At 41.0% G+C, this 23,613-nt stretch overlaps 1 protein-coding gene and 1 non-coding gene across 3 annotated transcripts in view; both read left to right on the top strand.

Moving 5' to 3' along the window:
• The window catches only part of CHSY1 (chondroitin sulfate synthase 1), a 68,640-nt gene that overhangs the window by 26,946 nt on the left and 18,081 nt on the right, over window positions 1-23,613 (top strand). The gene's annotated exons all lie outside the window — the stretch shown is intronic.
• On the top strand, window positions 9,573-9,635 carry LOC116533235. Its single transcript, XR_004261162.1, has one exon. It is a non-coding gene; the product is annotated as a U7 small nuclear RNA (small nuclear RNA).

The following is a 23,613-nucleotide window of genomic DNA, read 5'->3' as shown; positions in this document are numbered from 1 at the left end:
TGCGGTGGCTCATGCCTGTAATCCCAGCACTTTGGGAGGCTGAGGTGGGTGGACCACGAGGTCAGGAATTTAAGACCAGCCTGACCAATATGGTGAAACCCCGTCTCTACTAAAAATATGAAAATTAGTCGGGTGTGGTGGCACATGCCTGTAGTCCCCGCTACTCGGGAGGCTGAGGCAGGAGAATCGCCTGAACCCAGGAGGCAGAGGTTGCAGTGAGCCAAGATCGTGCCACTGCACTCCTGCCTGGGTGACAGAGCAAGACTCTATCTCAAAACAAAACAAAAAAAGTATCAGGGTCACAAAAAGCAAGGAAAGACTGGGAAACTGTCACAGGTTAGCGGTGACCAAGAAGATGGGATTACTAAATGTGCTGTGGTACCCTAGGTTGGAAGACAAAAGGGACATTAGGGGGAAAACTGGTGAAATCTGAATAAAGTGTACACTTTAGGTAATAGTGTGTACATATATCAGTTTCTTAGTTTTGTTCTGTGTAGCATAGTTAAGTGAGATGTTAGCATTAGAAAAAGTGGGGCAAAGCTGTGGGAACTCTTTCTGCCGTCTTTACAATTCTCCTTTAAATCTAAAATCGTCTTGAAGTACAAAGTGGCTAGAACCAAGAGAGGATCTAATTGGACACAAAAGTGATGTCGCTGTCTCTGCATCTGTATCCTGATGGCTTCTGTGTGCCAAGGGGAAACTGGGCAAAGCAGTAGAAGACTAGATCCTCTGTGACTCTAAGTGGATATTGTGCAGGATGTGATTTTCAGCTTATTGACTTCTAGGAACTCTCAGACAGAAGGTCTTTGTGTGTGAGCGCTGCAGACTTCTAACCCTTACAAAGAGCTTATCAGTTGAGCAAGCTTATAATGTGCTGTGTTATTACTGTAAAAAAATTTGTAATGGTACCATTACAGCAAAATGTTTCCCTGGCTAAAAAGACCTTTCAGCATTCACTCAGCGATTTAATGCTCAGGCTTGGTGACGTCATCTTGGTTCACCCTCTAGTATTTGGCTTCAGTGTTTTCTCTCATTGAACCCTTGTAGGGATTAATAAAAAAAAAAAAAAAAAAAGAAAGAAAAAAACAGTACAGAGTTATTTTCTTTGATGTCTAGCACTTATTTCCACAGCCTTTTCTTTAAAAAACAAAACAAAAAGTTCCCTACGACAGAAAAATACTATAGGTGCTAGTTTTCCTTTCACATATATTAACACGTTTGTGCGTTTCTCCTGCAACAGATAACACTGGTTTTAAAGACAAAATTTTTATTTTAAATGATGTGGTTTATTTAAGGCAGAAAGTTGAGTATGGTTTCATTTATTTTTACCACTTGAGGAATGCCTGTTTGTTTTTTAGGTGTTTATATATTAATTCTGTAATAATTTAGAATTCTAGTTACTTTATTAGGGTAAGATGAGCATGGATATTGAAGTACCCCAGATAATACAAACATATTTAATTTTTAAAATTATATATATATATATATATTAGTAGAGAGAGAGAGAGAGAGAGACTCAGCCTGTCACCCAGCGTAGCATGCAGTGGGACAGTCTCAGTTAACTGCAGCCTCCATCTCCTGGGTTCGAGAGATTCTCGTGCCTCAGCATCCTGAGTAGCTGGAATTACAGGCCTGTGCCATCACACCTGGTGAATTTTTTTTTTTTTTTTTTTTTTAGTAGAGAGGATTTTGCCATGCTGGCCAGGCTGTTCTCTAACTCCTGACGCCAAGTGATCTGCCCACCTCGGCCTCCCCAAGTGCTGGGATTACAGGCCTGAGCCACCACACCCGGCTTGTTAATACAATATTTTAAAAAAACTGTCTGCGTACCTGTTATGTGACATAGGGGCTGCTGCAGTGAACACAGCAAAGCTGTTCTCACAATGCATTTGTTTCTCTATGGAGATGTCAGAAAATAAGGAGACAAATAAATAATGGCAGGTGGCACTGAGTCCGAAGCAGTGCAAGCATGATAAGGCAGTAGACTGATGGAGGGACAGGGGCTGCTTGTCCAGCTGGGAGAGTGGTAGGCAAACCCTGGTCATACCTGGAAAAGGACCTTTTGAGCAGTCAGACGGAAGGGAATGGGGTATGTCCGTAGCTAAGAAAACATGGAAGCTGAGCTGTTAGAGCATGTAAGCGAAAGGGGCAGTGCCCTGTGAGGCCTGTCCCCTTCTGTGATAAGAATACTGGGTGTTAGAGTCATTGAGCTGAGAGGGCCCCGAGGGTTGGGGCAGAGGAGCCTCCATTTCCAGAGGGCCCTGCAGCTCAGTGCATGGAGAAGCAGCTGCAGAGTTGGAGCGGGAGGTTGGTTGGCAAGCATGCTGATAGCTCTCAGGAGAGGCGTGGGGAAGTGGCTGGGACCAGGTGATTGGTGAGAAGTCGTTGGAAGGTAGAATTTTGCAGGTAGAGCTGATAGGATGTGGGGAGATAGACAAATTGCCTGAGCAGTTGAATTCCCAGGGAGCTCAGAAGGATAGAGTTCCTGGTGAAGGGTAAGACTGGGGAAGTTAAGGCTTGATACACAAATACCATTGTCAGCATATCGATGGTGTTTAAGACCAGAGGACAAATGACAGCACATGGCAGGTTAGGGAGATAGAGGCAGGGTCTGAGGGCTGAGTCTAGAGGCTCCCATGGGTTAGAGATTAGAGATGAGGGGGCACCAGCTGAGGAGACTGAGCAGGTGAAGCCAATTAAATAGGAGGAAATTTTGATTTATATTTGCTTAGTTTGCACTTGGAATGCTTGAACAGCTCACTGTTTGGGTACTTATTACATTAATAGTTGGCTTGGAAAGTGGGTATGTGGGAGATTCTTCTCAAAAGTGAATATTATGTTTAAAAAGAATCCTCTGGTACGGGTGGACAAGAATGGGAGACGTGCCGGCATAACAGTAGGAAAATTTTTTCTCTGCTGATGACTGGTGTATGAGACTTACTTGAAAATAATAAACCTCAAAGGCAGCCCGAGAACTAGTGGACCACAGATGGTGGGTGGTCAGCACCTTGGCAGAGCTGAGTGGTGTGTGTTTGGAGAAGTAAGCTGTGGAGCATGGGCTCCATGGTTATAGAGGTTTTATTTACCATGACATATGATGTTTGCTTATATTGATTTAAAAATGTATGGTTTGTTTATTTTTAAAAAGATAATCCACTCCTCCCTGCCGTGGAACTGGATGCATCCTCCTGAAGCTGCTTTGTATCTTTACCAGCTGCATAGAGATGTACCAGGGCCTCAGCCTTTGCTTTGCAGTCTTCAGTCTATCAACTTTTAAGAGACTGAATGCTGTTGATCGCTTGGGGATCTAAGCCTTTGTAATACTTACAGTAGATCAATATGACTTCTAAGCAGACACTTAACTTGGAAAGCAGAAATCACTATTAATTTCAGGGGACAGTTATAATTGAACATTGATTCAGTTAAGCCTTTGTAATAACTAGATTTTTTTGGAGGTAGATGAGGTTTAAGGGTTTCTTATACTTTTGTTACAGAGAGAAACCCGTTTAAACTGCGTTCTTCTAAGCCTCTGCTTCGTCTTCCGTAAAACAGGGTTATTTAACTTATCCAATGTTGTATTGCTTGTAAAGAGATAGATGGAGAGTTTTAATCCTGGTGGGCTGACTTTAGCGCCTGCAGTTTGAACTCTAATGATCACATTTTCTTTTTCTGTATGATACTGCACTGTACCTTTTTATTGTAAATACCGCCAATATTTTTTTTTAAAGAACCAATAAAGTTGAAATGTTGAGAATTTTTGACAAAGGGAAAATCATGGCTCTTACATTTCTTTACTTGGTGGGATGCTTTTAGTATACTCATATGTTTAAGAATAAGAATATATTCAAGTGACAGCTGTAGGACCTCACAGAGATGTTTGTTTTTGAAACAGCGTCTTGCTCTGTCACCCTGACTGGCATGACTGTAGCTCAGTGCAGCCTCAAACTCTCGGGATCAGACAGTCCTCCCACCTCAGGCTTCTGTTGGCCTGAGCCACCATGCCTGGCCTGTTTTAACATAAATTTAACTTTAGGAGAGTTTTATTTTTTATGTATGTATGTATGTATTTATTTTTGAGACAGAGTCTTGCTCTGTCACCTAGGCCAGAGTGCAGTGATGCGATGTCGGCTCAGTGCAACCTGTGCCTCCTGGGTTCAAGCAATTCTCCCGCCTCAGCCTCCCTAGAAACTGGGATTATAGGCACCCGCCACTACATCAGGCCAATTTTTTGTATTTTTAATAGAGACAGGGTTTACCACGTTGACCAGGCTGGTCTCAAACTTTTGACCTCAGGAGATCTACCTGCCTCAGTGTCCCAAAGTGCTGGAATTACAGGCATGAGCCACTGTGTCCAGCCAGACAGTTGTAGATTTACAGAAAAATTATAAAGATAAAAATCTATGCTTTATTTAGATGTCCTTAGCTTTGACCTGCTGTCTTCTTCTCTCTTGTATCTCCAGGCTCCTCCTGCCTCTGCCAGTTTCTTAGGCATTCCTTGTTTTTGGTGACCTTGACAGTTTTGAGGAGTGCTAGTCAGGTATTTTGTAAAATTTTCCTTTTTTGGAATTTGTCTGATTTTTTTCTCTTGACTAGGCTGGTGTTATGGATTTCTGAGGGGAAGACTGTAGAGATAAAATGCCATTTCCATCATACATCGAGGGTACCTGTCATCAGCATGATTGTATCATTGTTGATGTTGACCTTGGTCACCTAGCTGAAGGGACTGTTTGTCAAGTTTCTTCACTGCAGAGTTAGTCTTTCCCCTCCTTTACATACTGTGCTTTTCAGGAGAAAGTCACTAATACGCAACTCACACTTATGGGTGGGGAGTTACACTCTACTTCCTTGAGGTTGGAGGAGCTATGTAATTTCTTCTGTTCAGGAGGGAGATTTGTCTCTTCTTCCTCATTTATTTGTTCAGTTATGTATGCCAGTATGGCCTCATATATATTTATATTTTGGATTATATAAACTTTTATTTTGTTGTTAAACTTGTTTCAGCTTTGTCTACTGTTGGGCAGTCAGTCCTTCCTCCCTCCTTCCCGCCCTTCTGTACTGCTACACCTCTTTTCTTTCTGGCACTAGATGATGCTCCAGGCTCATCTTATATATTTCCTGCCCAAGGCCTAGAATCAGCTGCTTCATCAAGGAATCCAGGCTCTTCTCCTGGAGAATGATAATAGAAAGCAAGATTTGGGTACTAGGTATGCTCATTGCTGTTGGGGTGTCACTTGCCTCTAGGTCCCCTCAGATGACAGAGCATGGAAATATCTGTGTGTATACTAACCCATGAGTATACACATATCGATAAATATTTCTGAATGTGACGATCTGTATTTATATTAAGCTAAACATGAATTGATAGTGATGTCTCCAGCTCTAATTATTGCCATGTGGATCGTTCCAGCCTCCTCCTTTGCTTAATTGTAACTTCCCAAACATTAAGAAACCTGGCGTTTACTACCTGCCATCCATTTACTTAATTCTTTAATTTCAGTGTACAAGTATAGTGGTTTCAGAATTGTTAACACATATCCATTTGGGAAACAGCTTTAGCAAATAGAGTACAGTGCTTATGTACATTTTCTTTTGCCTTTAGTCTTACAGTCTTCGCTCATTTTCAGTTGCTTAGGTCAGCACCTTCTGTCCTGCCCACTTCAGGAAGGTCATCTCATACATTTGTAATACAGTTAGATTTTTTTGTCACACTCTGCATTCCATCCTGGGACCCCTGCTCCCAGCCTCTTAAATGATTTCGTAAAAATTTGTACACATCCAGGTTAGTGCTTTGTGCTGTGAAGTTCCTTTGTGCTGTGAAGTTTGACAAACGCAGTGTTATAGATCCACCATTACAGCATTATGCAGAATGGTTTCACTACCCTAAAAATCCCCGTGTTTCACCTGTTCAGTGCTTCTCCTCCTTCCCAGCTGCTAAGTCCTTGGCACCACTGATCTTTTTACTGTCTCCATAGTTTTGCTTTTTCCAGCATGTCGTATAATTGGAATCATACCATACGTAGCATTTTCAGACTGGATTCTTTCACCTGGAATATGCATCTGAGATTCACCCATGCCTTTTTGTGGCTTGATAGCTCATTTCTCTTTTAGTCACTGAATATTATTCCATTGTGTGGATGTACTATATCTCTTCAACCACTGAAAGACATTTGGTTGTTTCCAGTTTGGGATAATTGGGAATAAAGCTGCTATAAACATTCATGTGCATGTTTTTGTGGGGACATACATTTTTAAATCAGTTGGGTAAATATCTAGGAGTATGATTGCTGGATTGTATATAAGACTATGTTTAGCTCTGTAAGAAACTGCCAAAGCTTGTCTTCCAATGTGTCCGTAGCATTTTGCATTCCCAGTGCAATGAACGAGAGCTCCGTTTTCCGTCCTCTCCAGCACTGGGTGTTATTCAGTGTTTTGGATTTTAGCCGTTCTAATAGTTACGTAGCAGTATCTCGTTTTGGTTTTAAGAAGAGGTTTTTAATGCCTTCTCGATGGCTTAGTTCAGGCTAAGATGCTTTTATTTGGTACTGTGTTTCTAGCTGTTTATAGTTTGGGCAAGTTGCTCTTCCATTTTTGTATTTTAGTAATATTAAAGTTGGACATGTTTATGCCTGACTATAATGAGCATATGGAAAATTGTTGAACTGATTTTCTCCGAGGTTGGGTTTGATTTTTTTTATGTTCTTTTTATGATTGTTCGTGTGCCTTAGGCATCTAGAATATTAATAATATGGAGTACTTAACCTTAATGGGAATGGCAGAAGTTTTTAAGACAAGTCTGAACAACTTACAGAAGATTGTCACATTCCATGTTTCCTACCTAGATGAATATTAACAAGCTGAAAAAGATCTCAAAGAGATGTACATGAATTGCTCATTCATTTGGTCTTCAACAAGTAATTATTAAATGCGTACTATGTGATAGTGGTGCTGTGTGGCAGGGCACTAAGATAAGTAAACATATACCCGTCCCTGCTGTTGTGAAATTTATCTAATGGGAGAGACAGATGATACCTGTATTTCTGTGTTTCATTCAGCACTCAGCAGAATCAACGTTCAGCAGATAGTTGTGTGCCTGCTCTGTGCTGGGCACTGTGGTCTGGCCCTAGGGAAGTCAGTAGGGGACAACAGACTAGGTCTTTGCCTCTCTGGAATTGATGTCCTTGTAGGGGATTGTTTCATTAATTTCAACTTTGGTACTCCTATGAAGACAAAGTGCAGAGAGCTGTGAGCTTATGAATGCAGTTGTCTTGGGCTACGCGGGCAGGCCGGCCTCCGAGAGCAACTGGTCTGGAGGACGAGAGCAGTGAGACAGGTTGAGGCTGAGAGGGGGAGGCGTGGAGAGGAGGAGCGTGACAATGGAAGGTGGCTTGCTTGGTGGGGTAGAAAGAAATGAGGATAATAAATGTAGGCGCTGGTGGTCGGATGGCAGGCCTGTGGATATTATGTTATCAGCTTGCTTTAGTTTGGATGAAATAGTCCTCCCCCAGCAAGAACTGTTTTTGTGCTTCTATCCCAGTCCTTTCCTTTCATAGGTAAATAAAGTACAGATGATACAGGTCAGTGTACTCTTGTAGAGAATGGGGCTTTTTGAGACTACCTTTTTAATGTCATAAAATAGAAGTAGAACAAATATAGAATAAAAAGCATTCCTTTTCTTTTAGCCAATCAAAGTGGATCATAGATGAACAAGACAACCCGACTTTCCAGTAGCTTGTCCCATAGGAGAGAAATCACATATAGTAAGACATTTCAGCGAGAAGTGCTAACAGGGCTAGATACAGAGTTGGGGAAACTGAAGACAAATGGCTTGGACTGGCACAGAGAGGTCCATGTGTGTGGTGGCTTACTCAGAGCCGTGTGGAAGATGATCAGACCAGCCTTCCAAGGGAATGAGAAGACAGGGCCAAGGTCATGGGGCAGCCACTTTAGAAGCATGTAATTAAAATGCTGGCATAAGAATGCTCTATTTATAATATAAAATTATTTTGGTTAAAATATTATTTTAGAAGAATTTATTTTTCTCTCTGTTTATTTATTTATTTTTAAGACAGTCTTGCTGTGTCGCCCAGGCTGGAATGCAGTGATGCAGTCGCGGCTCACTGCAACCTTCACCTCCCAGGTTCAGGCACTTCTGCCTCAGCCTCCGCGGTTGCCAGGACTACAGGTGTGCCCCACCATGCCTGGCTAATTTTTGTATTTTTAGTAGAGATAGGGTTTCACCATGTTGGCCAGGCTGGCCTTGAACTCCTGACCTCAGATGATCCACCCACCTTGGCCTCCCCAAATGCTGGGATTACAGGCGTGAGCCACCATGATCAGCCTATATTTAAAACTTATAGACGATTTCTGTACCATAGCAACTCTGTGAAGGTCTTACTTGGTAGCTGTTAAACTTTGTATCCTACCCCTTCATCTTTTTATGGCCTTGAAAACTTAAGTTTGCTGTATCTGATGATGTAGGCTTATACTGATCGTATACTCTGGAAAGTGTTTTAAGGTTTTAAGCTCTGTAATTTATAGTCTTTATTTATTATTCTCAGATCTTTACACATTGTGTTAGTTCTCGCATTGCCATAAAGAAATGCCTGAGACAGGGTAATTTATAAAGAAAAGAGGTTTAATTGGTTTATGGTCCTGCAGACTGTACAGGAAGCATGATCCTGGCATCTGCTTGGCTTCTAGGGAAGACTCAGGAAGCTTCCAATCATGGTGGAAGGCAAAGGAGGGCAAGGTGTCTCATAGTGGGAGCAGAAGCAAGAGAGAGCGAAGGGAGGTGCTGCACACTTTTAAAAAACCAGTTCTTGTGAGAACTCACGAGAACAGCACCAAGGCGAGGGTGCTAACTAAACTTTATCCATGAGAAATCCAACTCCATGATCCAGCCGCCTCCCACCAGGTCCCACCTCCAACATTAGGGACTACAATTTGACATGAGATTTTGTGGAAACACAGATCCAAACCGCATCACACAGCATTCATATACCAAACTATATAAGCATCTATTACAGTTATAGAGGATGTACACAATTGAAAATTCAGTTATTATTTTAAGATGGCAGATGGAGACACAGCTTGTGGGGTGAGTTTGCAGGTCCTACTGTAGTCCGTGTCTCCCTGAAAAAAGGACGTATGGTGCTTTCATGATATAAACTGTAGTGAAATGGTACCCTTGCATCTTATACAATCCCTGGTGTGTATTCAGGGTATGTGAGGTACAGGGCTGGTGGGTGGGGAGATGCACTGCACCCAGTAGCATGAAGCTGCTGTGTCTTTACCAGACGCAAGATGACACTGGGGTTGGCAAATAGAGGGCATGCGTTCTGCACGTACGCACGCTGATGTCTGTACACAGCCCAAAAACAGTTTGTGTAATGGGGCCTCTCTGCATGAGGCTTTTGCCCCACCAGCCCCACAGGTGATGGATCCAGGTCACTTAGGACTGGCCCAGATTTAACCAATTTTCCATACCTGGGCTCTCTGTTTAAGGTTGAAGGAGTCAGTTTTCATTGGAGGGAAAATGAGACAGTGGCTAGTCTGCCACATTCTTGTATTTTTGCTTTTTACAGCTCTTTTAGAATTTGTCTAGCAGGCTTTCTGGTTTTTGCCGGAAAGCCCAAAAAAATAAAAAATAAAAGTAAAAGGCCTCGTGATTTTTAAGGTCCAATTGAGTAAGACTTAAACCCCAAGTCTAGGAAATGACACACAGTAGGAACTATGTAAATATTTAATGTGGGAGTTTGCTTTTCTTTGTTCCTCTATCTGTTTCTTTTCACCTTGCTTCAAGGTCTGATTAATCAGGAAGACATATTTTGTGCTGCTGTAGTATTTTGGAATAGTTGAGTGACTTTAGTATACTTTTTTCATTTATACCATCCTAGTTGTTTTTTTATTTTAGGACTTTATATTAGCTGTTGTGTGGAATACATTTGATAAACAGGATTCATCTGGTTTCAGCACTATTTTGTCAGGTAGCACATTTCCTTTTTTTAAAATTTGAGAATAGTCTTAGAGTATTGAGTCTGTTTACTTTTAGTGTAAAAACTAACACTTGGCTTTAATTATACCATATTTATTCTTTGTTTTTCACTGGTTAGCCTCTTCTAATTTTTTTTTTCCAGTTTAGATGCTTTTTATGTCATTTTTTTCCTTCCTCTACCATTTGTCTGGTGGTAAGCTCTAGAGATTACATCATGCAGTTTTGACTGACTAAAGACTGTAGTATCACTTCCCAGAAAATGTAAGGATTTTAGAACACGGTAGCACAACGAAGTCCTCCCTCTTTTGGGATATAGTTGTCAAGTGTGTGTGTTTCCTATAAGACATCATTATTACTGCTCTATACAGTTTATTTGTATTTAGATTTATATTCACGGTTGCCCTTCCTCCTACTCTGTTTTCCTAACTGCGTCTCTATTCTTCCATCTGGATTTTTTTCCTCCTTTTGGAAGAATTAACTCTTTCAGATTTCCTTAATACAGGTTTTCTATTGAAGAATTCTTCATTTTTGTTTGTCCAGTATTAATTTTACCTTCCTATTTTTTCAATGTTTATGAAAATTTAAAAATTGAAATTGTTTTCAGTCAGCATTTACATACTTACCACCTGGATTCTACCAGTAATATTTTATTATACTTGCTTTATTACATATCTGTCCACTTAGTTTTTGATGCATTTCAAAGTTTATTGGTACACTTTCCTTCAAGTATTTTCAACATGTTTATTATTACCTAGAGTTGCATATTGACTTAAAGTTTGTTATTCTTTTAGATCATGTTTACATTCAACAAAATGTATACATCTTAAGCTTGCATTCACCTAGCTTTGCTAAGTGCATACACAGGTGTAACCCAAACTCCTTGTAAGATATATATTACCGTTACCTCAGAAAGCTCCTCCTGTCCTTCCCAATGAATGTCCCAGCTCAGGGCAACCACTGTTCTGGTTTTCTTCTACTAAAGATTGATTCTGTCCTCTAACTTGATTTAAATAAAATCATATGTATATACTCTAATGCTTCTCTCACTTGAGCATGTTTCTGAGGCTCATTCATAGAGTCATGTGTATCAGTTAGTTGCTCATTCCTTTTTATTGCTTACTAAACTTCACCTGGAGTATTTGTAGGTTTTTACTGTTATGAACAAAGTTGCTTTGACTATTCTTGAAGAAGATTTTGTTTGTGGACATTTAAAAATATTTCTTCTGAGTAAATACCTAGGAGTGAAATTGCTGGGTCAGAGGATAGATATATACTTAATTTTTATAAGAAGCTGCCATGTGTTTTTTCCCCCAAAGTGGCTGTATCTAAGTTCCGGTTATTTCATGTCCTCATCAGTGTTTGGCATTCTCAGTCTTTTATAGTTTTAGACTTTCTGATGGATGTGTGGTGCATTTACTTCATTGTGATTTCAATTTGTATTTTCTTGATGACTGGTGATACTGAGTACCTTTCCATGTGCTTACTGATCATGTGTGTATCTTTTATGCAGTGTCTGTTCACGTCTTTTGTCCATGACTTTTGCCTACCCCCAAGTCTTGAAGTTATTCTCCTATCCTTAAGCCACCTCCTTTTTTTTTTTTTTTTTTTTTTTTTTTTGGATTGATGTACTTTCTAGGTATAGAATTCCAGATTGGCAGGGCTTCTTTTTGTTTGTTCGTTTTTTGCTGTTCTTGAGCACTTTGAATGTATTATTCCATTATCTTCTGATTTCAGTTATTTTCTGATGAAATCACCTCTCAAGTCATATTTTTTTCTCTGAAAGTATTTTACCTTTTCTCTGTGTTTAGGATTATTCCTACCTTGGTAGTCAAATAATAATTTTTTTTTTCTTTTCAATTTGGAGTAGTCCTATTGTGTGTCCAGTTATACTCTTTGTGTATTCAGTCATGATTCACTGAACTTTTTTAACCTGTGGTTTTATATCTTTCATCAGTATTAGACATTTCTCAGCCATTATTTCTATAAATATTGCTTCTGTCCCGTTTTTCCATCTGTTTCTGGGTCTCTAGTTACATATATATTACACATTTTCACTGAGTCGTGTATGTGTTTTATGTTATTTTCAGTATTTCTTTTTACTCTGACTTTAAAATCTCTGGATTTTTTTCCCCTGACACACCTTTCATTATACTAATATCTCTTCAGTTGTATCTAACCTGCCTTTACACCTATTGTGTTTTGTTTGTGTTTTGAGACTGAGTCTTGCTTTGTGGCCCAGGCTGGAGTGCAGTGGCGCAGTCTCAGCTCACTGCAACTTCTGCCTTCCGGGTTCAAGTGATTCTCCTATCTCTGCCTCTGTAGCTGGGGTTACAGGCGCCCACCACCACACCCAGCTAATTTTTGTATTTTTAGTAGAGATGGGATTTCATCATGTTGGCCAGGCTGGTCATGAACTCCTGACCTCAAGTGATCTGCCACCTGGCCTCCCAAAGTGCTAGGATTACAGGCATGAGCCACGGTGCCTGGCCTAAACCTACTGTGTTTTAACTTTTAGTTGTATATTTTCATCTTAGATATTTAATTTGATATTTTTAGTAATGTTGTCTGCTAAACTTCAGCATCTTACCTGTTTCTTGGACATATTAATCACATTCTTTCAAAGCCCACATCTGACAAGTATGAGTTTCTCTTGTCTGTTTTTCTTGGTTTTGAGTCACTTGGTCTTAAACAGCTGGCATTTTTAGTAGCTTTTGACTGAATCACAAACATTGCATTTTAAAAAACTGGAAGGTCTTTTGGATATGAGTACTGTCCTCCAGTGAGCATCTAATTTTGCTCCTGGCAGACAGTTAAGGTTGGACCACGTCACCTTCGTCCAATCAGTTATTGAGCTGAGTTTTGAATCAGCTGCTTCATTTTTCTAAGACTTGGTCTATTTCTGGTCCACCCCACTCTTTAAGATGCAGTTCTCCTCCTTTTCTCCCTCTGCTTTCCTTCATTTTGCAGTCTTCTTAATTATGATTTATTTAAAATCACAACTTAGACTCTAGTTTCCTTTGACTCAGAAAAAAAAAACAAAAAACAAAAAAAAAACCTATTTGTAATTTTAAAACTCCAGAAAATAGGATTTGAGATTCAAAGCGTTAATTTTCCAATATCCATCTAGGTATCTCTGCATCTCGATGTTATTTAAATGGGTGTTAGTTTTTCTGTCAAATGTAGTGTTTTTGCAATGACATATATAAAGTCTCAAGAGGTTTACATTTAACGTGTGACGGTGCCTTCAGCCTCTTTCTCTGCTAAGCACTTTTGCTTTGCACGTTATGCAAAATTGTGGCTATAATTTGCCTTACTAACTCCCTGTGGCCAAGTATTTTTAAAACCTGACAGTAAAAGGTACTGGCTAATCTCCAACTGTTTAATTGTAATCAAATTGTCTACCAAGGTTACAGATCTGATTTTTGGGCTTTTTTTTTCTTTTCCCTGCTTTTTTCTAGAAACATTCAGAATGTTTTACCAAGGTTAGTCAGTAGGCAGGAAGTGGAATTTAAGAAACTTTTTCAGTATTTTAGCAGCACTAACTTGTAGTAACCTCAGAGTCTTCATTACATAATTGAAGGTACTTGTATACTTTCTGTGCTAACTTGCTATTTCAGTTGTCATTCAGTACGGATCAGTCACATGCCCGTAGATGTCTTTTTAGCATTAGAGTGTTGTCCTCACATCCTTCACACTAAGAAACTGAAGAATGCCACTACATATCTTCTAAGAAAATACCTGTCTATTGAAACAGTTTCAGATTGAGTATTTAGAACCTGCCCTGAGAATTTAACATAGGAAATATAGAAAGATATATTTTTACTGCCTTTTCTCCTCCATTGTTGACTCCATGCAAACATGTCTTATTGTTGCATAGCAACCGGTCCTGTATTCGTTATTTTTGTTTAGCAGGTTTTTTTTCCCCCCCCATGGAATATTGCATGTGTATCACAATTTCCAGTTTCTCAGTGATGAAGGCTTTTACTTAACCCTTTTTCCTTAAAACAGAAAAAGCTTCAAGGCATACAGGTACATATCGCTTTGTTATTCTTATTTAAGTCTAAGTTGAAGTTTTATAAAATGGAGGGCATTTTACATGCATTGAGTACTATGTCTTTAGTCACTTTCAGTCTGAAACAGGTCTCCAGTCTTATCTTGGTTTCAATGACCTTGACACTTCTGGAGATTACAGGCCAGTGGAATGTTCATCAGTTTGGATTTATTTTCTCATAGATTCAAGTATGCAGATAGTACAGAAGAGATGCTGTGTGCTCTTTATATCCTAAGTTTGTGATTTTGGCTTGCTCTGTTATTGGTAGTATTAACTTTGATTCCTTAACTGAGGTAGAGTTACTAGGAAACCCTGGCCAGATTTTGGCATTGTAAAGTCTATTTATTTATAATTGGTGAATGTCATTGTGGAGAGACTGTAAATACCTTGTTCCTCATCTAACTCACACCTAGTAGTTTTAGCATTAATTCATGTTTCTTGGCAGAATAAATTAATACTGTGATGGTTGTTAAATGGTGATTTTCTAATCCAGTTATTCCTTCAACTCTTATTAGCTGAAAGTGAGGAAAAACTTGTTTCTTTTCCCCTTTATGTGTGGGCTGGTATGAGTATAGACTCTTGTATTTCTATTTTATTTAATGGGATATAATCTCTTACCATTATTATACAGTTCCATGTTTAAATCACCTCAGACTTGTCCAGTGGCTGCTGTTTCTTGCAGGCTTCTGTCTTTTTTTTTTTTGAAATGGAGTCTCACTTTGTTGCCCAGGCTGGAGAGCAGTGGCATGATCTCGGCTCACTGCAACCTCCGCCTCCCCCCGGGTTCAAGCACTTCTCGTGCCTCAACCTCCCTAGGAGTTGGGATTATAGTCACCACCCACCACCATGCCTGGCTAATGTTTGTATTTTTAATAGAGATGGCATTTCACCATGTTGGCCAGACTGGTCTCGAACTTCCCACTTCAAGTGATCTGCCCACCTCGGCCTCCCAAAGTGCTGGGATTACAGGTGTGAGCCACCACACCCAGCCTTCTGTATCTTTTTGATATGTCTTTGTCATCATTGGAGCAATTTCTTTCTGGTACACTAAGATATCTCTGCTCTAGCCCTGCAGTCTGCCATTTCTCCAAGAGTCTCTGGTTCCTTTTAGTGGAAAAAATTTAGAAGCCAAGATCTAGATTGTGGCTGTGCTCATTGCTGTGGGTGTTTGCTGGGCTAGTCCTGGGCAGTGGGCTGACTGAGGGAAAATAGGCGTGTCTGTGTGTGTGTCCTTGGGTATCCTCCTGATACTTCAGATCCCATTTCAACACCAAAGGGTTCTTCCTCTTCTCTCCCTTTCCATATCTGTAATTGCTTTATTTGACAGTTGAGAAATGTAGCTCCCGTTGGACTCAGCTACATTTACTTATTGCGTCAATTTCCACTGTAAGCCAGCAATCCTCTGTTGCTGCAGTGCTTCCTTCCCAGTGCTTTCCCTATGTGACTCAAGGGTTGGCAGCCTAGCCGATGCCTCAGGCTGGGCCAGTGTGCCAGTCCACCCTCACCCCATTTGGGGACCCTGTCTTGCTTGACCCCACTATGGCTTTTTACTTCAGGAAAATGGGTGGTGCGGGGCGGGGAGAGGGGCAAGAAGCCTAAATCCATCTTTGAATAAGCTGCTTACTTTCTGTTACTAGAGTCCAGGTACAACCCGACTGTGTCACATGGCGGCGTAGCCCTCATTTTAAGAGTATTTAAAAAAACCTATTGGCAAATTTAACAAGACCAAATATTTGTTTGGATCATATATTCTTGGAGATCTATTTTCTTTGAGTGTTTATTTGTGCCAAACATTCAACTTCGTCTGTTTTTTTTACAGTAGATTGGGTCTTAATTATTTCTGTATTCCTCTTAGAGGTTAACATATAAGGGACTTGAATGATAAATTAGCAGATACAGAGCACATGAGAGAGGTACCTGAAAATTTAAGAAAAACGTTCTGTTAACATTGAAACGAAATATCATGTAAAGTACTAGAAAGTATTGTTATTCACAGATAGGCAGCATCATGAGTTGGCTCTAAAAATGGGAATGAACAGTTTTTAAATACTGTCGTTCTTTGGCAGAGTTGAGGAGCACTTGGTGATGCTAATTCTTCCCATTCTGAAGGTTTATATGGGTGTAACTCTTTCCTTTGCTTTCAGCCAAAGGCTTTTTATTTCCAAAAATGAGGTATAGAAGAAAAGCCTTTTATTCCCATTTTGGGTAGTGAGTGGCTTATTTTTCTTTTGACTGCAAGTGCTGTGTTAATATAAAAAACGTTTGTCAAGAGTAGACCCTTTCTAAGAAATGTGTTAGGCAAGATTTGTTTCTGTTATCTTAGTTAGGATTTTTCTCTTTTCGGTTTTGTTTTGTATTCTTTTGGCTTTGTTTTGTTTGGTCTTGTTTCTCTTAAATAAAACTAATTTTGGAGTGTGCTGACTCATGAGGGTGGTACCGGGTAGCCAATGGAAATCCATGGCATAAGTTCCTAGAACATTAATTTTACCTGAAATTTGGGAGAGAGACTTATTTTATAATGAGAGGAATATGGGTATCCTAGAGTATCATGCAAATTAGTGTGATTTTTTTTTTAATCCTCTGGCCTTTTGGAATCAAATTAGTGTGGATTTTTAAGATTAAAAATGAGAAAAGAAATTTAGTTTTTTTGTTTTGTTTTGTTTTTTGAGACGGAGTTTTGCTCTTGTTGCCCAGGCTGGAGTGTAGTGGCATGATTTCGGCTCACTGCAACCTCTGCCTCCCGGGTTCAAGTGATTCTCCTGCCTCAGCCCCCGAGTAGATGGCATTACAGGTGTGTGCCAGCATGCTCAGCTTTTTTTTTGTATTTTTAGCAGAGAGGGGGTTTCTCCATGTTGGTCAGGCTGGTCTTGAACTCCGACCTCAGGTGATCTGCCCGCCTCGGCCTCCCAAAGTGCTGGGATTACAGGCGTGAGCCACCGTGCCTGGCCAGAAATTTAGTATTTTATTGGAGGACTGTTTTAGGCTGTGGCCCAAAACCCTGGGAATATTTGTTCACTCTCTCTACCGTTACACTGTGTAGGGAAAATAAAATGACAAACCTACATGTTTTCTCACAGATGATAAATGTATTTCTTCCTCTCTCCAGCCTATTAATTAATGTCTATCACTGCTGTCTCTTCTAGCTTCCACAGTTCACTTTCTTTCAGTGAATAATTTGATGACTGTTCGATTGATTTTCTGAAGCGTTATTTGTATGAAGTCAGCCCACATAAAAGCATCTTTCCATACTGTTTTCATGGGAAAACGGACGGTGGTGGTGATCTATCACTTGGCATGTCACTGCCGTCAGAGCCTCAGTTGATGACTAACCCAACACTGAGAGCTGCTGCCCCTGCCTGGGGATATAGTGTGTGATGTCCTCCCACGCTACCACCCCCACCCCTGCCTCTTTTTTTTTTTTATTACCCCCACCCTTTTTTTTTTTTGTAAAGAATTTTGCTTTTCCCCCCCGGCTGGAGTGCAATGGCATAATCTCGGCTCACTGCAACCTCTGCCTCCCAGCTTCAAGCGATTCTCCTGCCCCAGCCTCCCTGGTAGCTGGGACTACAGGCCCCTGCCATTACACTCAGCTAATTTTTTGTATTTTTAGTAGAGATGGGGTTTTGCCGTGTTAGCCAGGATGGTCTCAATCTCCTGACCTTGTGATCTGCCTGCCTCAGCCTCCCAAAGTGCTGGGATTACAGGTGTGAGTCACCGCATGCGGCTGATCATATGACTCTTTAAAAACAAATACCTGGTCATTGGTTCTCCTGTTGACTCGAGACCTGGTAGGTTTCCCCTTGTCTGTCTAGTCTCACTCCATAGCTTGTGAGGCACACCATGCCTGTGTGCCTTAATTTTATTTCCTGAATCAAACCTCTTGCCTTAAAGGTTCACCCAGTGGGAGAGAAAAGATAGCAGTTATAGATTGGAGTTTGAAATTAAACTTCTCATTTAGTATTGCAAACATTATGAAACATATATCAAAAATCAGTTGCCCTTGAATCCTCCTGCTGTAAGGTTGGAGCATATTGCTATCCATAGGAATTCGAAATAGAAAATGCTACCATACCAGGATCATGGGGTAGAACAAATTAGTAAACAATCTTCAAAATTAAAGTTCTTCACTTAGAACAGAATAGCATGTGTGGGTTTGTGTGTTTAATTGTCAGGCAGCTAAGACTAATAGTCATTAGTAGAAATGTCAGGCTCAGTTTTGTGATCACAATACTCTTCTGGTTTGGGTATGTGTCTTTTAACAAGTAGCCATAAACATCTGGTAGACCTGTTGGTTTTCTTTAGTTACCAGGAAAGATGGTGGAGTGTATGTAGGTTGATGACTAGTTTATTTATATAAAAGGGGAAATACAAAGACCAGGCTTTTTCTTAAACAACTGAAGAGTATGCTGGTTCTAGTTTCTTTTCTCTGAATCGTGTGTGTATGGTGGTAATTTAGTGACTGGGAGGCACTGTAAATTATTGGTTATAATAAATTGATGTCATGCCCGCAGCACAGCAAGCAAAAAGACAGAAATAGTAACAGGTTTTTGTCCGGGAAACCTCAAGCATATGATGAAGTACTGCCATGTTGATTACTTAAAAAAAAAAAAAGGAATGGAAACAAAAGATAAGTATTAGAACTTTAAGCTTAATAAACCAGATTACAGAGGAAAAAGCTTATTGCTTCTTGCTCCTGAAAATCTGAGTAGTTAAAGAACTGTTTAGAAATCTCTTAACCATAATTTCATGATTTACTAGTGGATGGAGTACGTAGTATTGTGAAAAATTAATTACTGTGATGTTCACAAAGTAGCAGTACTCTTAACTCTGCCAGATGGTCTTTTTTTGGGATGGAGTCTCACTCTCTGTCACCCAGGCTGGAGTGCAGTGGCGTGACCTCGGCTCATTGCAATCTTCACCTCCTGGGTTCAAGCAATTCTTGTGCCTCAGACTCCCAAATAGCTGGGATTATAGATGTGTACCACCATGCCGAGCTAGCTACTTTTTCGTATTTTTAGTAGAAATGGGGTTTCACTACGTTGGCCAGGCTGGTCTTGAACTCCTGTCCTCAAGTAATCTGCCTACCTTGGCCTCCCAAAGTGCTGGGATTACAGGCATGAGCCACCATGCCCAGCTGGATGGTTATTTTTAACCACAATTTTGCAGGGGGGTGTAACTTTTATTTTGAAAAAATTTAATAGAAAACTATAAGTCTTACACCCAGATTCCTTTATTGTTATATTTACCACATCAGCTTTATTATTTTCTCTATGAATGTACATTATTTCTTTTTTTCTTTCTTTTTTTTTTTTTTTTTTAGATGGAGTCACTCTTGTTGCCCAGGCTGGAGTGCAATGGCGTGATCTCCACTCATTGCAGCCTCCATCTTCCGGGTACAAGCTATTCTCCTGCCTCAGCCTCCCGAGTAGCTGGGATTACAGGCGCACGCCACCACAACCAGCTAATTTTTTGTATTTTTTATGGAGATGGGGTTTCACTGTATTGGTCAGGCTGGTCTCAAACTCCTGATCTCAGGTGATCCATCCACCTTGGCCTCCCAAAGTGCTGGGATTACAGGTGTGAGCCACTGTGCCCGACCTACATTATTTTTTTCTCAACCATTGGAAGTTGCAGATATAATGCTCCTTTGTGTGTGTCCTAAAAACAAGGACATCCACCTACAGTAACACAATGCAGTAATCAAAATCAGGGAAATGAACGTTGATATAGCACAGCTATATAATCTACAGACATTATTCACAGTCTACCAATTGTCCCAGTAAGTCCTTTGTCACAAAATAAACATAAACTTTCTGGTGTTCCAGGGTACAGTGTGAGATCACACGCAGCATTTATGTGGCATATCTCTTTAAGTGTCCTTTAACCTTTACCTTGTCTTTGCTGTTCATGACCTTGATATTATTGAAAAGTACAGACAAGTTATTTTATAGTTAATTTCTCCTTCAATCTGGGTTTATCTGGCATTTCCCCAGGCTAAATGATGTGTCCTTTATGCCTCACATCAGGAGCACATGATTTCGGTATGATCCACACAGACAGTGTTAACTTCGCCCTCTTGCCACGATTCTCCCCTGTAAAATCACTACTTTTTCCTTTGTTATTAATAAATATCTTACAGGGAAATATTTTGAGACCACGAGATATCCTATTCCTCCTCTAACCATCAGCCACTCATTTTGGCATCCACTGATGATTTTTACTTGAGTTAATGATGTTTGTCAAATGACAATATTCTTAACTGAACCAGACGGTAATTTTTATACTGAGCAGCCATATATGGGGGCTTTTGGTAATTCTTAGAAGAATTCTGTAAGTATTTTGAATGACTGTAGTTGTGGGATACCTTTGTCCTGAAATTAGTGTGTCTCTTGCCCTCTGTCCTCCTGTACACTTGGATGTATGGCCTTGACCTGTGGAATGGGCAGCCCAAAGGCAGAAGGTACGTGGCCTGTCAGAACTGTGGACAGGGTCTACCGGCTGCGCTGTGGGTGCGCACGCTGCCTTTATGCTCCCTCACTCTCTTGCTTCAGGGGCTTGTGGTTTCTGCAACCCAGTACATTTCGACTTTAAAGCTTGGTTTCAGGTGTAACCAGTTATTAATAAAATTGATCTGTGGTTTTCTTGTTTGTTTACTTGAAAATAGCTGTTACTGAATTCTGTTGTCACATTTTTATTGTTATATGCTAACCAGCGCTAGTAATGGTTTTCCCTGGAAACAAGTGACCTCTCTATAGCAGTGCAAAATGGATTTTAAGAAATATGGAATCTAGGTCTATGTCCAGTATAAAACCTAAAGACTGTAATGTACTCCCCGAATTATAGCTGGTTCATGATGCCAAAATATTTTTGATTTTTTCTTGTTTGATTGCCATTAAATAATGCCTTTTATTAGTCCTCATTTTATATTCTTTTTCTTTTAATCGTAACCACCTCTCTCCCCCAAAATCCCTAAATTTCCAAACTACAATTTATTAATCTTTTAAAGTTAAAAAAAAAAAATCCTAAATGAGGGTCACCTTATTCCACCTTTACCAGTGAGTACTGCAAGGGGTCAGAAATGTCCTCCTTCCTCCCCTTCAGCCTCTGCTGTGTCTGAGATCCCACCGCCCCTCCTGCAGGTCTGCGCTTCCTCCCTGGCAAGCTGGGTAGGACCAGTCTTGTCATCAGCAGCTTCTGAAGTTGCTAAAGCTTGTGGAATGCAGTCTGACCCATAAATTAGCCCTGATTGAAAGCTGAAGTGTGTTGAGGGCTGAGGGTTGTCCTCCTCAGCTGCTGTAGTGGGCCCTTCCCTGGCTGGCTTGCCGCTGGCCTGAGATTCCTTCTAACCCCTCCTGGATACCTACTGGGAGAACATGAAGGCAGCATCCAGTTCTCTGTTGAGCACAGTTCAGGAAAAGTGGAAGGTAACAGCATTCCTTTCCATCTGGTTATGCTGATCTAAGAATACATCGGCTGAATGAAAAGAGAAGGGCAGCCCCTACCAGCCCAGGGCCACCTGAGCTGCCAGGGAACGCCTGTCTGTATTTCTTTCCTGCTGCTTGTACTTCCACCCTCTGTCATCTCTCCATCCAGTGACTCACAGCTGCAACCCTAGCTAAGATTTAACTCCTCCGACTTAGGGTCTTCCTGTCCCCTCTCCTCCCACCCGCTGCCCAGCTGCCTGCTGCTTCACCAATCAATCAGATGGATCAGATTAGCCCCCAAAGGGCAGAGGTGTTAGGCTGCCTTTGCTCATCAGCCTCCTCCTTGTTCTTAGGTGTCTTTCTTATGTGAGCCTTTCTCTTCTGCTCACTTGTCCCCACCTTGTTCTATAGGATTCTTGGTGGCTCCTCCAGCCAGGGTGCCTTAATGTTGATGTTCACAGAATGCTGGGGGTCGGGAGTAATAGGCAACTCCTCCTTTACCACCAACCTCATTATTCATTTTTTTTTTTAATCTAGTGGATTTTTGCCACACATGCATTACAATCTCAGATGATTCTACAGTATACCCATTTGTGGAGAATCACTGTTCTCTAAGAGAAAGTAAAGCAGATGTTATATTCTCTCTCTCTCTCTCTCTGTCTCCTTCCCCCTCCTTCCACCCCCACCCATAGGCACACTCTGGGATGCCCTGGGAGGGCAGTGGGCAGTGGGATATTGTGTTTCAGAAAGTAGACAGGCTCCCACAGACCCTGGCTGAGGCAGAGGTGGACAGGATTTACCCAGCACGGCTAACTTTGCACACATGGTGAGGGGAACCTACTGCCTCAGCCACAGAACTGCAGCCTGGCAACATCAGGCCTGGAGAGGGGAGGAGGGGTGGCTGGAATCTGAGAATACCTAGGGGTTATGCAGAGCAATTGGGGTGGATTGAATTATTCTCAGCAAGCAACATGACCAGGGTTCCATATTGAAAGACCACCCTGACAGGTTCAGAGCAAGGTGAGGCTGGGGCAGGGGAGACATAAGAGATTTCTGCAACAGCCAGGTGAGAAATGAAGAGAATCGTAGCTGAGAGGCTTGCTGGTGGGCTACAGAAGAGTGCGCATATCGGAGAGACTTGTGAGCTGCATCTGCAAGAGTTTGGTCCCTGACTGATCTGGGGGTGCGGGGGCTGGTAGGGAGCAGCCAGGTGTTCTTGTCAGTGTACCTTTTAATGGTTCTTAAGAAAGCTGTTGAACAGTTCTCCTAACCTATTCCTGTTATCACTTTGCCGTGCACTGTAACCCCAGGAAAGATTTTTGTGTCTCTTCTGGGCTAAACCCGGCAGGAGACAAACTGGGACCAAATTAGTGAGGAGACCTGCTGCAGGACACAGAGCCTGTGAGAAGCAGGCTCCAGCCCGTGTCTTCTTGCATTGTGTTTACCAGTCATGTTAAATGCAGCGGCACTGCAAACCTCAATAATTTTGTTTATAGCTAGCATTTTTGCATAAAGTCGTCTCTTATTTTTTGCCTTGATACTCTTTAAAGTGAAAATCACAAAAGTTATTCTAGAAGTAACCCCCTGGCTCCTGAAATGACGACATACGGTGACAACATTTTGCCTCATTCAACCTAGAGTGTCACCTTAGTTCCTGGATGATAAGGGATATTTGGAATGAAATATTTATTTTATGCTGTAGAATACTGGATAACTGTGCCACTGCACCAGATATATAGTGAGTATTCACAAAATATTGGTTGTGTGAAACGAATTGTGTGAAAGAAGTCGCTTTTTCTCGTACCTTATTCAGAATGATGCTTCGGAGGGATTTTGTGACTCACTGAGCTTCACTTGCTGATGCAGCTGTAATGCTGGATAGACAGTGGGATAAAATGAACATACTCTGCTGTTCGTGGTCTTTGGGGGTTCTATTTTGAGGCGTGCTATGTCTGTTTTTAGTTTCTTGAAACTGCCTTTTATGCACAAAACCAAAGTAGACAGTGTATAACCACAAAGCCATGCAGAATCTGATGCGTCGTGTTTCCTGCTCCAGCGCTGCCACTTCCAGGTTTTTCGTCTAACTTGAATCAAACGTGTTTATTTTTTACAGAGCTTACACAAGAAAATTTATTTTTGAAATT

Source organism: Sapajus apella, unplaced genomic scaffold, assembly GCF_009761245.1.
Source record: "Sapajus apella isolate SASKATOON/1434 unplaced genomic scaffold, GSC_monkey_1.0 scaffold80, whole genome shotgun sequence".
In the NCBI taxonomy this organism is placed as follows: Eukaryota; Metazoa; Chordata; class Mammalia; order Primates; family Cebidae; genus Sapajus; species Sapajus apella.
The sequence above is the reverse complement of the archived record's forward strand: the minus strand, read 5'-3'. Positions and strand labels throughout refer to the sequence as shown.